The sequence below is a fragment of the Canis lupus genome, chromosome 12 (genome assembly GCF_011100685.1).
Source record: "Canis lupus familiaris isolate Mischka breed German Shepherd chromosome 12, alternate assembly UU_Cfam_GSD_1.0, whole genome shotgun sequence".
Taxonomy (NCBI): domain Eukaryota; kingdom Metazoa; phylum Chordata; class Mammalia; order Carnivora; family Canidae; genus Canis; species Canis lupus.
Genome location: NC_049233.1, coordinates 20,513,586 through 20,530,898, shown reverse-complemented (window position 1 = coordinate 20,530,898; position 17,313 = coordinate 20,513,586). Strand labels below are relative to the sequence as shown.

Genomic DNA, 17,313 nt, shown 5'->3' with positions numbered 1-17,313 from the left:
AAAAATGTCAGTGATATATGCTGTATTCTGCTTACCATGACTAGGAAGGAAGAAAAACATTGTAGGAAGGGGAGTTAGCCAAACAAAGAGAAGCATTGCTTAGAGGGGGCATATTGCTTAGGGCTGGTGTTTCTAGAGCTTATGAAATCACACGAGTAAAGATGTTTTTTGGAAATGGTCCCTATTGCTTAATTTTGAAATAAAATAAAGAGGAGAGAATGAAAGAGTGAGTTCATTGGGGTACGTGGTGGATGAAACCTTTCTTCATATGCTGCCACTAATGAGCTAAAATCATAGATAAGTTCAACTCAGTTTTTGTAGAAAGTAGTGATGTATGATCTCTAAGACATTATATCATTAGGATGTAGTTGCAAATGAAAGAATACCTAATTCAAACTGTTTTATTTTATTTTTTTTAATTTTTATTTATTTATGATAGTCACAGAGAGAGAGAGAGAGAGAGGCAGAGACACAGGCAGAGGCAGGCTCCATGCACCGGGAGCCCGATGTGGGATTCGATCCCGGGTCTCCAGGATCGCGCCCTGGGCCAAAGGCAGGCGCCAAACCGCTGCGCCACCCAGGGATCCCTTCAAACTGTTTTAAAATTTTTTTTAAAAAGGTAATCTATTAGCTTTTGTAAAAAAAAAAAAAAAAAAAAAAAAAGGCCTAGCGATGGTTCTGACCTCAGAACAGTTTGATCAGTGTTCCAAAGAGGCCACAAGAACCCAGTTGTTCTTCATTTTACTCTCTGCTGCTGTGTGTGTTGGCTTCATTTTCAGACTATATAAGTTGGCAATATGGCAGCCCCAGCTTCAGCCAACATGGCTCCATGGTTCAAGTCTGGATCTGAGGGCAAACCCAGGAGCCCAGAAAGAAAACCCAAGTGAGACTGATTGGCTCTGATTTGCCTCCCTTGAGTTATGCGCCTGTCCTTGAACCAATCACTGAAACCACAGGAGAAACTGATGCTCTGGATCATATGCCAAGCCTGGGTTATACACTATCCATGGAATAGGGGATGGTGGGGAGGCACGGTCAATGCCACAAAAACCACAAGGACTGAAGGTGGGAAAGGGTGGTTCCCCCACAAATATTGGAGGCTTTTACTGGAAACTGGCTTTTACTGGGGTAAATGGATATGGGCTGGCCAGGAAACCACACATGTCCACCACAAGGATCTTGGTTCCAACATTCTGTAATTCTGTGAGGTCCTCCCATGGCCCAGAGTGCTGGCATAGAAACCACAGTCACCACATTGCCCTCCAGATGGAACAGAATTAGGCTCAGGAGGAAGGAATCCTGTTTCTATTTAGCATGACTAAACTCATACGCCCCAACAGCCCTGACTGGGAAGGCTGTCCCTCCTGGCAAACCAGTTGGCTTCTCATCTCTCCACAAGAATGCATACAAAACTGTCCACACTCTTGCCTGGCTCTGCCTCTCTGCTCACCTCCATCTTCCTGTTCACCTCCATCTGTCTTCTCTGTTCCTCTCGGCATGTCTGTTTCTTTCTTCCTTTCTCTCTTCATCTCTGTCTCCTGTCTGGTTTTCTCTGTTGCCTCTGTTTGTCTCTCTTCCCATTACTGACTGACCATCTCTCTCTCTGCCTAGCTCTCCCTGAGTTTCCATTTTGGCTTCTCTCCATTCTCTCATTCTGGGTTTTCCCTGTCTCTGTCTCCTTCATTCTCTGTCCTTTACTGTGTGTTTAATTTCTCTGTGCCTGTTATGTCCTCTAGCTGCCAATTTATTTATTTATTTGAGAGAGAGAGACACAGAATCTCAAGCAGACTCCCCGTGGAGCACGGAGCCTGACGTGGGTCTGGATATCACAACCCTGAGATCATGACGTGGGTCCAAACCAAGAGTCAGGTGTTTAAACAACTGAGCCAACTGAACAGCCTCTAATGCCCAAATCAGCAAGGCCTGACATCAGGCCCTTCACATCAGTCTGCAATTTCCAACTCAATAGGAGACACTGCTGGGTTTCAAACAAAAGAATGTGGCATTAGAAGGAAATATTGATCAACAGGTTTGCACCAGATTTTATTTCTATGTGGATTAAAAAACCTGCTTCACATAGCATCCCAAGGACTATCCTTTTCATCTTCAACAAAGTTAGTCTTCACTTAATCATGCCTTCATTTTCAAAGGCCAATACATTGGCCTTTACAGACACTAGCATATTCTTTACTACAATGTAAATGGCAAAAAGAGTGTGAAGTCGTAGGATTTTTTTTTTCTTTCCAACCTTAACACTTAATTACTCTATGATGCTAAGCAGATAACCTCTCTGAGTCCTAATTTCCATATTCATAAAATAAAGGATAACAGGTACCTAGCGCAGTGCCTGGTACTTAGTAAGTGCTGATTAAATGTGTTCTTTCATTTAGGACAATGATGCTCAGCTTTGACTGTCTATTAGAATCGCCTAGGAAGTTTTTAAAAACTCTGAAGCCCAGGCTACAGATTACCAATTATATTTCTGAGCCTGGCAGCAGTATTTGTAAAAAATCCTACTACACATTCCACCTCACATGTCCCCACTATGCAGCCAAGCCTGGTATGATCAATTTTAGAGGAGGTTTATACTAACCATGTGCTTATTTTATACTTAATAAAGTGTCAAAAGCCCTGTTTTTAAAAGTATACATTTAAACTTGGATCACAGTCCTTATAGATTAATTTCCCTAATTTCTGAATCACCTATTCCTATAACCTCATCTAAAATGAAAAGTGACCCAAGCTCCTGGGTAGCTTAGTTGGTTAAGTGTCTGCCTTCAGCTCACATCATGATCCCAGGGTCCTAGGGTCAGGCCCCACATTGGGCTCCCTGCTTGGTGGGGAGCCTGCTTCTCCCTGTCCGTCTGCTACTCCCACTGCTGTGCTCTCCCTCTGAGTCAATAAATAAATAAATAAAACCTTTAACTTAAAAAACAAAATAAAATGAAGAGTGACCCATAGAATTTTCCTTATTTTGTTAAGGGGAAGTATTTGTTAAACATTCAGTTCAATAGCATGTACGGAATATTTTCCAGGAGAAATAAGCTAAACCTAAAGTCTTTACCTTCAAAAAATAATCCATAGCTACAGAAGGCACACCACAAGTAAAAAGCAATGCTTTATAAAACAAAACAAAAACTTCCTCCCCTTGGAAGCTGATGCCTTTAAGCACACACCCTGTCAAATTAATTTTCTGCTGAACATCAGCCCTCCTGCTGCTTGTAATGATGGACCTAAGAAGAGGAATAGCAGTTGGGAACAGGAAGTTTGCATTTGATGTGGGAGGTTTACTGGAAAATTCTCTTCTAAGAAAATAATTTCAGTGGTCAACATTGCTAACAAAAATACATGGGGCTGGGGTGCCTGGGTGGCTCAGTCGGTTAAGCATCTGCCTTTTGCCCAAATTATGATCCCAGGACCCTGGGAAGGATCTGGACATCTGGGCTTCCTGCTCAGTGGGGAGTCTGCTTCTCCCTCTGCCCCTCCCCCTGCTTGTGCTCTTTCTCTCTGTGTGTCAAATAAATAAATAAAATGTTAAAAAAAAAAAAAAAGCCCATGGGGCTGACAAAAAAAAGTCAAACAAGCTTTGTACTTGATGGGATACAGTGTTTTTAATCTAAAAAAATTATGCGTTGTTCTATGTACATTCACAAATTTCTTTCTCATTTGGATGATACTCAACACATTATGGAAATGCTATTTTCTATTTTCCTTTGTTCTTCCCTCTGCATTGGTTGTTCCCAATCTGAAACAGAGATGTAATCTCAGAAAGGGGATGTGTGAAAGGGGGTCCCACCCAAGAGATGCTATCAGGGGCACCTCTTGACTTAGCCCTGCAAATGACTGCTGTGATGTTCATGTGCCACATCTCATGTTTGCTTCCTACATCTCCACCTTTCCCCCCTCATTCTCTGGATCCCCACTATCACAGTCTGTGCTTCAGGGAACATTGCCCCAAAGCTTGGCCACATCAACTAGGACTATTCTCAGAGGAATTGAAATTGGTATCTGGCCTTGGGAAAGATTTGGAACCAGGATGCCAGGATTCAGGACCTAATTTTACTCCTTACTGCCTATATGCTTTTATCAAACAAGCACATAACTTCTTTGAGACTTTCTTTCCTTGTTTATAAAATGAGGGATACTAATATTACCTACCTGGTAACAACTTTGTCAACTTCTAGGCACACCTCAGAGATATCACAGGTTCAATTCCAGACCACTGAAATAAAACAAATATTGCAATAGAATCAAATGACTTTTTTGGTTTCCCAGTGCATATAAAAGTTATATTTACACTATACTATACCCTAGTAAGTGTGTGGTATAGTCTTATGTCTAAAAAAAACAATGTACATACCTTAATTAAAAATACCTTAGGGACACTTGGATGCCTCAGTCAGTTAAGCATTCAACTGTTGATTTTGGCTGAGGTCATGATCTTAGGGTTGTGAGATCCAGCCACACATCATACTCCATGCTGGGCATGGAGCATGCTTGGGATTCTCTGTCTCCCTCTGCTCCTCCCCACCATAAACAAGTAAGTAAGTAAGTAAATAAAAATGCTTTATTGCTTCAAAATGCTAACCATCATCTGAGCTTTCAAAGAATCATAATCTTTTTGCTGGTGAAGGGTCTTGCCTCAATGTTGATGGCCGCTGACTCATCAGGGTGGTGGCTGCTGAAGGCTGGGCTGGCTGTGTCAATTTCTTAAAACAAGACAATGAAGTTTGCCTCATCAATTGACTCTTCCTTCCATGATTTCTATGTAACATGTGAGTTGTCTGATGGCATTTTACCCACAGTAGAACTTCTTTCAGAATTGGAATCTGTCCTCTCAAATGCTGCCTCTGTTTATCAACTAAGTTTATGTCATGTTCTAAATCCCTTATTGTCATTTCAACAGTCTTTGCAGCATCTTCACCAGGAATCCATTCCATCCCAAGAAACCACTGCCTGTGCTCATCCACAAGAAGCAGCTCCTCATCCATTTCAGTTTTATCATGAGCTTGCAGCAACTCAGGCATATCTTTAGGCTGTACTTCTAATCCTAGTTCTCTTGCTATTTCCACCCCACCTGCACTTTAACTTTCTCCATGGAAGGCTTAAACGCCTCAATAATCTCCATGTGGGTTGGAATCCACTTCTTCCGACACATGTTAATATTAGTATTTTGATCTCTTCCTTGAATGTTCTTAATGACATCTAGAATCATGAATACTTTCCAGGAGGTTTTCAGTTTACGTTGCCCAGAGCCATCAGAGGAATCACTATTTATGGCAGCTATAGCCTTATGAAACATGAATTAAATAACATTTAATTTATATTTATATTATCAATTTTATCATTTAATTTATAAATTATGGAGTTTAACTAAGAAATATAAGACTTGAGAATTGAAATTACTCCTTGGACTGCAGAATGGATGCTATGTTAGCAGGCATGAGAACATTAACCTTGCTGTACATCTACATCAGAGCTCTTGAGTGATCAGGTGCATTGTTGATGAGCAGTAATATTTTGAAAAGAATCTTTTGTTCCTGAACAGTAAGTTTCAACAGTGGGCTTAAAATATTTGGTAAATCATGTTATAAACAGATGTACTATCATCTAGGCTTTGTATTCCATGTAGAGAGCACAGGGAAAGTAGATTGAGTGTAATTCTTAAGGATTCCTAGGATTTTCGGAATGGTAAATGAGCACTGGCTTCAATTTAAGTCACTAGCTATGTTAGCCCCTAACAAGAGAGTGAGACTGTCCTTGAAGGCTTTGAAGCCAGGCACTGACCTCTCTGTAGCTATGAAAGTCCTAGATGGCATCTGCTTCCAGTAGAAGGCTGTTTCATCTACACTGAAAATCTGTTGCAGAAAGGAAGGAAGGAAGGGAAAGAAGGAAGGGAAGGAAAGAAAATCAGTTGTTTAGTGTAGCCACCTTCATTAATTCTCTTGGTAAGATCTTCTGGATAACTTGCTGCAGCTTCTACATTAGCACCTGTTGCTTTTATATTATGGAGATTACTTCTTTCTTTAAACCTGATGAACCAACCTCTGCTAGCTTCAGACTTTTCTTCTGCACCTTCCTTACCTCTCTCAGCCTTTGTAGAACTAAAAAGAGTTAGGACCTTGCTCTGCTTTAGGCTTTGGCTTAAGCGGATATTGTGGCTGGTTTGATCTTCTATCCAGACTACTGAAGCTGTCTTCATACTAGCAATTAGGCTGTTTCACTTTCCTACCATTCATGTGTCACTGGAGTAGCACTTCTGGTTTCCTTCAAGAACTCTTCATTTGCATTTGAAATTTGGCTAATTGCTGCAAGAGGCCTAGCCTTTGGCTTGTCTGGGTTTTTGCCATGCCTTCCTCACTAAATCATTTTTAGGTTTTATTTATTTATTTATTTTAATTTTTAAAAAAATTTTATTTATTTTATGATAGTCACAGAGAGAGAGAGAGAGAGAGAGAGGCAGAGACATAGGCAGAGGGAGAAGCAGGCTCCATGCACCGGGATCCCGACGTGGGATTCGATCCGGGGTCTCCAGGATCACGCCCTGGGCCAAAGGCAGGTGCCAAACCGCTGCACCACCCAGGGATCCCTTTAGGTTTGATTTAAAGTGAGAGATGTGTTGCAATCCAATGTTTATAGCAGCAGTGTCCACAATAGGCAAAATATGGAAAGAGTCCAGACATTCATTGACAGATGAATGGATAAAGAAGATGTGAGATAATACACACACACACACACACACACACTGGAATATTACTCAGCCATCAAAAAGAATGAAATCTTGCCATTTGCAACTATGTGGATAGAACTAGAGGGTGTTATGCTAAGCAAAAAAGTCAGAGAAAGACAAATTATTTCACTCTTATGTGGAATTTAAGAAACAAAAAAGATGAACACAGGGGAAGGGAAGGAAAAATAAGAAAACAGAGAGGGAGACAAACCGTAAGAGACTCTTAACTCTAGGAAACAAACTGAAGGTCACTAGAGGGGAGGTGGGGGGGGGATGGGGTAACTGGGTGATGGGCCTTAAGGGGGACACATGATGCAATGAACATTGGGTGTTATATGCAACTGATGAATCACTAAATTCTACCTCTGAAACTAATAATATGCTATGTTAATTATATCAAATTTAAGTAAAATAAATTAAAAAACAAAGTGAGACATGTGTGACTCTTCCTTTTGCTTGAACACCTAGAGGCCATTGTTGGGTTATTAATCACCCTCATTTCAATATTGTGTCTGAGGGAGTAGAGAGGCCTAAGGAGAGGGAGAGAGATGAGGGAAACTGGTCAGTGGAGCAGTCAGACACCTAAATAATTATATATTAAGCTCACTGTCTTATGTGGGCATGGTTCATGCTTACCCAGAACAATTATAATAGTAACATCAAAGATCATTGATCACAGGTCACCATAACAAAAACAGTAATAATGAAAAAGTTTGAAATATCGTGAGAATTAACAGAAATATGACACAGAGACACAAGTGAGCAAATGTTGGGAAAATGGCACCTATAGACTTGGTGGATGCAGGGTTACCACAAACCTTCAGTTTGTAAAAAATGCATCCTCTGCCAAGTACAATAAAGTGAGGTGCAATAAAACAAGTCATGCCTGTATAGGCTTATATCATGCCACAAAACTTTTTTATATGTACTCTTTTGTAATTCTCTGAACCTATTTTCTTTATCTTTTTTTTAAGTTTGGACACATTTTACCCTTAATATGAAAAACTTGTAATGGCCTACATGAACTGACCAAATTTCTTCTACAAACTTTAGCTGGCAAATTTCCTAGCACAACCCTTAGTGCAACCTTGCCCCCTCTGAATAGGTAATCCTGAATGCTCCAGAAAGGAAAGTCAGATTTCAAAACACTTCACCTTGTTCTTTTCTTTTTTTCAGCCTCAGCTTCCCAGGTAATTTATTACAGAAATCTGGCTGGGCTTCAGAGTGGAGTCTGGAGGCCTTGTAGGGGATGACAAAGGAGGAAACGGATCTTGTCTTTAAACAAAGCTGAAGGAAGGGCAGAGAGCCAGTATTTGGCTATATGAGAGGCCTCCATATGCTGGCCCTCCCTGCCCACACACTGGGGACTATTGTTCAGAGTTTGGGAATCATCACTGCAGTCTGTACTGATTAGTGCAGAAAACAACAATAACAACAACAACAACAACAAAACGAAATACCACCACCACCACCACCACCACCACCACCACAAGAAATTGCCTTCTAGATACACTTTCCTAGAGACAAATAGAAACTGCAAAAAATAAGCAATATTTCATCCTTAGTTTTTATAAAATGTTCACAATGTTCTTAGGAGATAAAAGTTAAGGATCTCTCAGCCTTGCCATCCCTGCCCACGTTGATCCACCCATCCTCACCTCACCTAAAAAATAGTTCAAGTAGGACTTGTGTAAATCACTCAAAGAGTGTCCAGATACCAGAGTGTACCTAACTATGAAATACGAAGGAAAACATGTTCTTCATTCTTGTCTTCTGTTCAGGGAAGGTAGTAATATTTACTGAGCTCCTGGTGTATGTCAAGGCATTTTCACAGACAATATTTAATTTCCATTATGAAACTTTGAGATAGGGATTGTCATGCCTATTGATGTGGAAATTGAGAATCAGAATGATTTAGAAATGTATTCAAGATCATATAGCAAATAATTGGTAAGAACAGCATCATAACCTCAACCTACCTCCTTTCTTCCATTGATTCCTCTTCTAAAATATGAGTGGGGAGTAGTATAGCAGAAACTATCACTGTAGTTCCTGAGCTGGTGAAATGGAAAAAATATTGAGCTTATTTTGTTTGCTTGTTTGTTTGTTTGTTTGTTTGTTTTAGAGACAGAGCACGAGCTGGAGGGGCAGACAAAGAGAGAATCTCAAGAGTGCAGAGTCTGATGTGGGGCTTGATCTCAAGACCCTGAGATCATGACCAGAGCCAAAATCAAGAGTTAGACACTTAACTGACTACCCTACCCAAGTGCCCCTGAGCTTATTTTAAAATCAATCAGTTCTGGTTGTTTCCTTCTAAGAAGCAACATTAACTGATAAAAAGCCTTTAAAAATGAAGCTGGCTGGTATTTGAAAATGACCACATTTTTTTAAGTAGGTGTCAGTGGATCAAATTTTGACTTTCTTTTTAAAAATTAAAATTTTTTTTTCTTTTTTAAAAATTTTTATTTATGAGAGAGAGAGAGAGAGAGAGGCAGAGACACAGGAAGAAGGAGAAACAGGCTCCATGCAGGGAGCCCAAGGCAGGACTTGATCCTGGGACTCCAGGATCACACCCTGAGCTGAAGGCAAACGCTTAGCCAATGAACTATCCAGGTGTCCCTCAAATTTTGACTTTCTGTTGAAATCCCTGGGAAATAGAAAATACTACCATTTCTCAAACCATGAAATCTGTCAAAGAAACAAACAAGCAATCAAAAAACTCCCTGCCTTTCTTTAGAAAGTAAACACAATCGTTCTTGGCTCACGAACCTATGGGAATCCATTGAATTATGTGTCGTAAGCAATTTTTTTGCCAGTAAGTGAAGTTAGCAAATGATTACTCAAATATGATAGAGGGATCCTTATAGTGTATTTTCTACTTTTCTTGTGTGTTTGAAAATCTACATTAACAAAAAGATTTGTTTTCATTTTTCCCATTTTATTGAAATATAATTTATATACAGTGAAATGACAGCTCTTAAGTATAGATTGATGAGCTTCAGCAGTTGCATACATGTGTGTCAACCACACCCTATAACAATACAGAATACTGCCTGACCCCCAAAATATCCCTTAAGCCCCATCCCAGTTAATCCCTGCCTGCCCCTTCCTCCGCAGACAACCATTGTGCTGATTTCTTTTGCCATAGATTGACATTGCCTATTTCAGAAATTCATACAAATGGAATCATGCAGTACGTATCCTTTTGTCTCTGTCTTCTTTTACTCAGTGTAATGATACTGGGGTGCAACCAGCTATCAGAAGGTTTTTGTGTTTTGTTTTTTATTGCTGTAAAGTATTCCATTTTATGGACATACTGATTTTATTTATTCATTCTCTTGCTGATGGACATTTGGGTTGTTTCTAGTTTCTAGTTGTTGAGACTGAGGCTGGGAAAAGAGAAAACAAAGTAAAATATTTTGAAATCTTATTTTCTTCCTGGAGTATTCAGGGCTAAGAATAAAACTACTATGAAATCCATGCACAAGACTTTTCTGTGTCCAGTATTTCTGTTTCTTCTAGAAGTGTATTTGCTGAGTCATAGGTAGGTGTATGTATAACTTACGAGAAACTGCCAACTGATTTTCAAAGTGGCTATACCATTTTACATTCTCACTAGTAATATATGAGTGTTCTGTTGCTCTACATTCTTGCCAATGTTTGGTGCTATCAGTTGTGGTATCTCATTGTAGCTTTCACTTACATTTCCTTGATGGCTAAGGATGTTGACCAATTTATTCGTATATTTATTGGTATATCTTCCTTTGTGAAGTGACTGTTCCAGTCTTTTGCCCACTTTAACTGATTTTTACCTTAAAAGATGTGTAATCTCAACACTCAGATATAACCATCATTAATATTTTGGATTTTTTCTATGCATTTACTTATTTACATAAGTATACTCTTTATAAAAAATGGGTTCATATTTATAAACGGTTGCATGACTTGTTTTTTTCATTTAGCAATTGGTCATGAATATCTTTCCCTATCAGTAAATATGCTTTTATGCTACCATTTTTTAAAAAATGAATGTTATTTACAGCTTTATGCACAATAGCCCAAACATGAAACAACCTTTCACTTGGTAAGTGCATAAACAAAATATGGTGTCTATGTGATGGAATACAACTCAGCAATAAAAAGGAATGGACTATAGATAAATGCAAAACCATTATGAAAGAAACCAGACATAAAAGTGTAAATAATATGAACTATAGTGAGAATTCAAATACAGTGACTAAAAAAACTTGGGGTTGAGAGATGGACTGCCAAGAGGCAAGATGAAACTTGAGAGTGGCGAAAATATTCTCTGTATTGATTGTAGCTGTAGTTTCGCTGGCATATGGATGCTTCAGAACTCACCAAATTGTACATTGTAAAAGGAAGCCTATTGCAGGCAAATTATAGATCAGTAAAATTGATTTCAACAAGAAGCATTGTTGAGGAGATGCATTATAGGATACAGGCTAGGCACTGAAGGAAGTGGGCAAGCATGACCAACACAATTAAAGAGAAGAATTAAGTAGTAAGAGGCATGAAAGGATAGGAAGTTGAGAGAAGAAAGTATATAGCAGAATTTAGGTTGCAGAAAAAAATAGTTTTAAGTCAAATTAGGGCTCTTAAATAAACTTCATTAAAGTAGTTTAAGCTGAAAGGGCAATTCATTGCCTCCTAGGGTATCAAAAAATGAGTAACTGGAATCAGAGACTCAGTTAAAGCCGGGACTTAATCTTTAGCTCCATGATCTCTGACACCACCTTACTGGGAGGGTAGGGGAGAGGTTTGGGGTACCTCATTATAAGCTCTTGAGGATGGAGGTTTAGACTCCCTACCTGGACTTGTTGGTGCGGATGGGGGTGGAGTTCCATTTTATCCGGAGTATTTGGCAGGAATAGAGTTGTTATTGTCTTCCTAGCCTGTCCCATTTTGGTCCTTTGACTAGAGCCAGCAGGTTTTTCTGCAGGGTAGAGGGTGCACACATGCACCTTTTTATTGCTGAGTAGTAATGAACATTGATTGAAAGAAAATGGTGGCATAGAAACATATTTATTGATAGGGAAAGATGTTCATGACCAATTGCATTTTCAGGTTGTTGATTTCTCTACCATCTAGTCTGGGATATATGAGACAAAAAGAAAACCTATGAACTCACCATCTTGTTCTTCAGTTTCTGATGTCTATCGCTGGTCTGCCTTCTCTCCACATTTCAGCCCTTTTACCTTGTTTTATGTAGAATGCCCAGAGTTTTTAGGTCTACTTAGCAGAAGGAGTAAGGGAAAAAATTGTTTCTACTCTATCTTTCTGGAAGCAGAAGTCTTCTTGACTGCTTTTTAAAAATTGACTACTTCTTAAAAATCTTTTAATTACTGAATCATAGGAGTTGTTCATACATTTTAGATACAGGTCCTTTGTCAGATATGTTGTGAATATTTTCTTCCTTTAGCTTGCTTATTCAATGTCCTAACAAAGACTTTTGATGAACAGAAGTTTAAAATTTTTATTAAGTCCATTTTATCAGTTTGTTTCCTTTAAGATTAGTTTTTGTGGGTCCTTGACAAAGAAATATTTACTGATCTCTAAGTTGCAAAAATAACCTCCATATGTTTTTCTAGAAACTTTTTGATTTCAGATTTTACGTTAAGAGCTATAATCCATCTCAAATTAATTTTAGTGTTTGGTGTGAGTATGAATTGCAATTGATTTTTTTTTTCTGCATACATAGGCAATTGTTTCAGCACCATTTGATAAAAGTATTTTTTTCCCCATTTTGCTTCTTTGGTACCTTGGTGAGAAATCAATATATATAGGTCTACTTTTGTACTATAATCTAATCCAGTCATCTGTTTGTCTGTCTTTATGCCAATATCACATTGTCTGGATTACCATAGCATTACAGAAATCTTGACATCAGATATTATACAACCTCCAACTTTTTTTTTTCTTTTCAGAATTTCTTTATCTCTGTTAGGCTTTTCATATTTCTATAAAAATTTCATAGTCCATTTGTCAATTTTTGCAAAAAAGTTTAGGATTCTGATTGGGTTTGTGTTGAATCTCTAGATCAACTCTTAGAGAATTGATGTCTTAACAAGAAATAGTATGTCTTTCTGTTTGTCACCTTTGATTTTCTTAGCAATATTTTAGTTTTCAGGATATCTTCCATATATTCTATTATGTGCATACCTAACCTTTTGGGCTTTTAATGTTATTGTAAGTGGTATTATTCTAAGTTTGCTTTTTCAAATGTTCATTTGCTAATATATAGAAATACAACTGAGTTTTGTATCTTGGCCTTCTATTCCGAAATCATCCTAAGTTCACCTAATAGCACTAGTAGCTTTTGTTGAATTGCTTAAGATTTTCTATGTACACAATCATATCATTTGTAAATAAGGGCAGTGTTGCTCATTCCTTTGCAGTTTAATGCATTTTATTTCTTTTTCTTATCTTATTACCGTGTTGAAAATCTCCAGTAAAAGTATTTCAGACCTCTACCAGGAGTGGTGAGAGTAGACATATTTGCCTTGATCTTCATCTTAGGGGGAAAATATTTTAATTTTTCCCCATTAAGTATGTTGCTACCTGTAGATTTTTCAATAGATATCCTTTATCAGGTTGAGGGAGTTTCCTTTTATCCTGTATTGAATTTTGTTGAATGCTTTTCTTGCATCTATAAAGATGATTATATGTTTTTCCTTCTTTATTCTTTAAATTGCATCAATTTGTATTCAAATATTAGACTAACATTTCATCCTGGAATAAGTCTCATTCAATCATGATAATTACTCTTTTACTATGTCATTGGGCTCAATTTGCTAAAATTTTGTTAAGGACTTTTATATCAATGACAGTATTGGTCAGTAGTTTTCCTTTTTGTAAAAGGAAAACTTTGTCTTTTTTAGCTTTAATATCAGGGTAACTCTAGTCTCATAAAACAGGTTTGTAAGTGTTCCCCCTCTTCTATTTTCTAAAAGGAGTTATATAGGATTGATAAGGTTTCTTCCTTTAAAATGTTTGAGATAATTCATCAGTGAAGTCTTTTTTTGTGTCCATGTAACTTGTCTTGTTTTTTTTCTTTCAGAAATTATAGTCCTCCATGACTATTATCCAGTATATGAAAACAGCTATTTTATATATTTTATTTAGTTTGAGGGGGTGGGAGGGTTTATAGTGGGAGGGCTTTGTGGTATCAATTATTTCATCATGGCTAGAACAGAATATCTAGTAAAAAGTTTGTTTTAATTGATGCTATTATTAAGATAATTCTAAATTCAATAGTTTCAATATTACCCCAATACTGAACCTACCTCATTAGGTTGTATTTTCACATTTCTGTTGAATTGGGCCCAATATTAAGTATTAATATAATTAGGATAATTCAATATTAGCAGAGACACAGTACACGGAACAACAGACTTGTACTCATCACCTAGAGTCAATAATTAACATTATTTTTGCTCATTTCAATTCTGATATGCTTTCTTGTATGAGATTAAAAATAGTAAAGTTACAGGTAGAGTTATTTTTCATTAATATGTTCCATGGGTTTTACATTTCATCCATTATGCTTAATAATAGATTAAAAGTTTGAAACCCATTATTTAGAAATGTTTCAGAAAGATTATTGCTTAAATGTGGAAAACTTTTCTAATAAAATAAATGTAAATGTGTATATGATTCTGGTATCTTAGCAGAAATGAGGTGTTTCCCAGTAGAATATACGAGAACTTTGCCATTATATCTGCATTTTCTGCATGGCTTTGTCCCTGCTGATTCTCATCATGGGATTAGACTATGTGGAAAGCGGTCATTTTCCAAAATGATACATAATATCCAGGTTAATATCAGTAAAGAATCATGCTGGAAACCTAAGCCTTTGCTTATCAGGCCTGCTCCAGCCTAAATATACTTTCTTAGACAATCAAATTACTTCAACTTCCTTTTGGAAATTAAGTGGGAATAGTAAACGAATGATAAAGCAAAATTAAAAACCACTTGGGTGGTTGTGGTTCTAGCCTTCACTTAGGGTAGGTGAAATTGTTTAGCCTATCCTGAGTTAAAGCACCCCCACCCAACCCTTTGGACCACCCAAGATCTGAAGGCTGGATCCCACAGGGAGAAATCCTCAGAGCTAGGGATTACCATGGCTATTCCACTGTGAACTTTGAAGCAGGAGTAGATTAAAAGCAAAACACAACCCAAACCCCTCTGGCATTACAGATTGTTGTATTGACATGGTAACTAAGGGTAATGTCACATCCTTTGAAATATCTTAAATGATATTACAATGCAAAGAACAGGTAAGAAAATGCTGTTTAGAATTGGGGGAAACTTTTTTTTTTTAAAGCACATTATAACGTAATGAAACATAGGGACATATGTCCCTTTGTTGATAGCACTGGTGAATAATTCTAGTCCTGGTGAATTTTAGCAATCATTACTCTAGACCTTTTCCCACCACTGTCCTCACCAAAATTAACCATTATAATAATGATGGGAGTGGGAGGCAGGTCAAAAAATCTTGTTAATCTCTGCCAATAAATTTGTAATAAAAAAGATTGATGGTTTATTTAATGCACCAGTGCTTCAAAATTAGCAGGAACCTTTAAAAATTCAAAGGCCCAGGCCTCATCCCGAGATATTAAGATATGATTGATCTGTCCCTATGGATTTACCTATTTTGGCTTTGGCACAGGTCGTGATCCCGCATCACGAGCCTGCTTCTCCCTCTGCCTATGTCTCTGCCTCTCTGTCTCTCATGAATAAATAAATAAAATCTTTAAAAAAAAATCAAGAATGGCTACTTCACTGATTGAACTACACAGACACCCCTATGTTTTGAGTTTTTGAGGAACTGCCAATGTGAGGGTTTTAATTTTCTCACTCTGTCCCCAGCAACACCTGTTATTATCTGTCTTTTTGATTATAACCATCCTAGTGGTCATGAAGAAGTGATATCTTCATAGTGAAAAAAATTTTTAAATTATTTTTATATTTTAATTCTGGCATAGTTAACTTGCAGTTTTACATCAGTTTCAGATGTACGGTATAGTGATTCAACAATTTCATGTATTATTCAGTGCTCATCAAGATAACCGTATTCTTAATCTCCTTCACCTATTTCACCCATCCACCCTCCACCCCTCCCCCAGAACCATCAGTTTATTCTTTGTAGTTAACTGTTGGTTTGTTTGTTTTGTTTCTTAAATTCCACATATGAGTGAAATCATATGGTACTTGTCTTTCTCTGACTGATTTCACTCAGCATTATACTCTCTAGCACTATAGATGCTGTTGCAAATGGCAAGATTTCATTCTTTTTTTATAGCTAATGTTCCATTGTGTGTATTTACCACTTCTTTATTCATCTATTGATGGATATTTGGGCTGCTTCCATAGTTTGGCTACTCTAAATAATACTGCAATAAACATCAGTATGCACATATCTCTTCAAATTAATGTTTTCATATTATTTGGGTACATACCCAGTAGTGCAATTACTGGATCATAGAGTAATTCTATTTTTAATTTTTTGAGGAGCCTCCATACTGTCTTCCACACTGGCTATACCAGTTTGCATTTCTACGAACAACAGTGTACGAGGATTCGTTTTCTTGACAACCTTGTCAACACTTGTTGTTTCCTGAGATTTTGATTTTAGCCATTCTGACAGGTGTGAGGTAATACCTCGTTATGATTTTGATTTGCGTTTCCCTGATGATGAGCGATGTTGAATATCTTTACATACGTCTGTTGGCCATTTGTATGTCTTCTTTGGAAAAAAAATGTCTGTTCAGGTCGTCTGCCCATTTTTAAATCACATTTGTTTTATTGATGTTGAATAATATATTTTAGATACTAAAACATATTAGTATATTTATATATTACTAATATATATATTTTAGATAATAACCCTTTATCAGAGATGTCATTTGCAAATACCTTTTCCCATTCACTAAGTTGCCTTTTAGTTTTGTTGGTTGTTTCCTTCACTGTGCAGAAGCTTTTTTTTTTTTTTAAGATTTTTATTTATTTATTCATGAGAAACACGGAGTGAGAAGCAGAGACAGGCAGAGGGAGAAGCAGGTTCCATGCAGGGAGCCTGATGTGGGACTCAGTCCCAGGTCTCCAGGATCACGCCCTGGGCTGAAGGTGGTGCTAAACCGATGAGCCACCGGGGCTGCCCTGCAGACGCTTTTTATTTTGATGTAGTTCCAATTGTTTATTGTTTAATTTTGTTTATTTTTGCTTTTGTCTCCCTTGCCACAGGAGACATATCTAGAAAAATGTTGCTATGACAATGTCAGCGAAATTATTGCCTGTGCTCTCTTCTAGGATGTTTATGGTTTCTGGTCTCACATTTAGGTTCTTAATTCATTTGAGTTTATTTTTGTGTTTGGGTTAAGAAAATGGTTCAGTTTCATTCTTTGCATGTAGCTCTCCAGTTTTCCTAACACCATTTGTTGAAGGGACGGTCTTTTTCCCATTGAACATTCTTTCCTCCTTGTTGAAGATTAACTTATCATATGGGTTTCTGGGCTTTTTTATTCTGTTCTCTTGACCTAGGTGTCTCTATTAGTACC

The 17,313-nt window shown here is 37.6% G+C and overlaps 1 long non-coding RNA gene across 6 annotated transcripts in view; it reads right to left on the bottom strand.

Annotated features, from left to right (window-relative positions):
- Positions 1–17,313, bottom strand: part of LOC106559541 — a 79,529-nt gene that overhangs the window by 13,321 nt on the left and 48,895 nt on the right. For 5 of the 6 annotated variants that reach the window (XR_005367856.1, XR_005367854.1, XR_005367857.1 and 2 more), the window contains exon 3: positions 4,159–4,222. This is a non-coding gene — a long non-coding RNA (uncharacterized LOC106559541). Of the gene's footprint in view, positions 1–3,590; positions 3,746–4,158; positions 4,223–17,313 lie in introns of those variants that run through there. The other variant, XR_005367852.1, reaches the window with a different exon arrangement.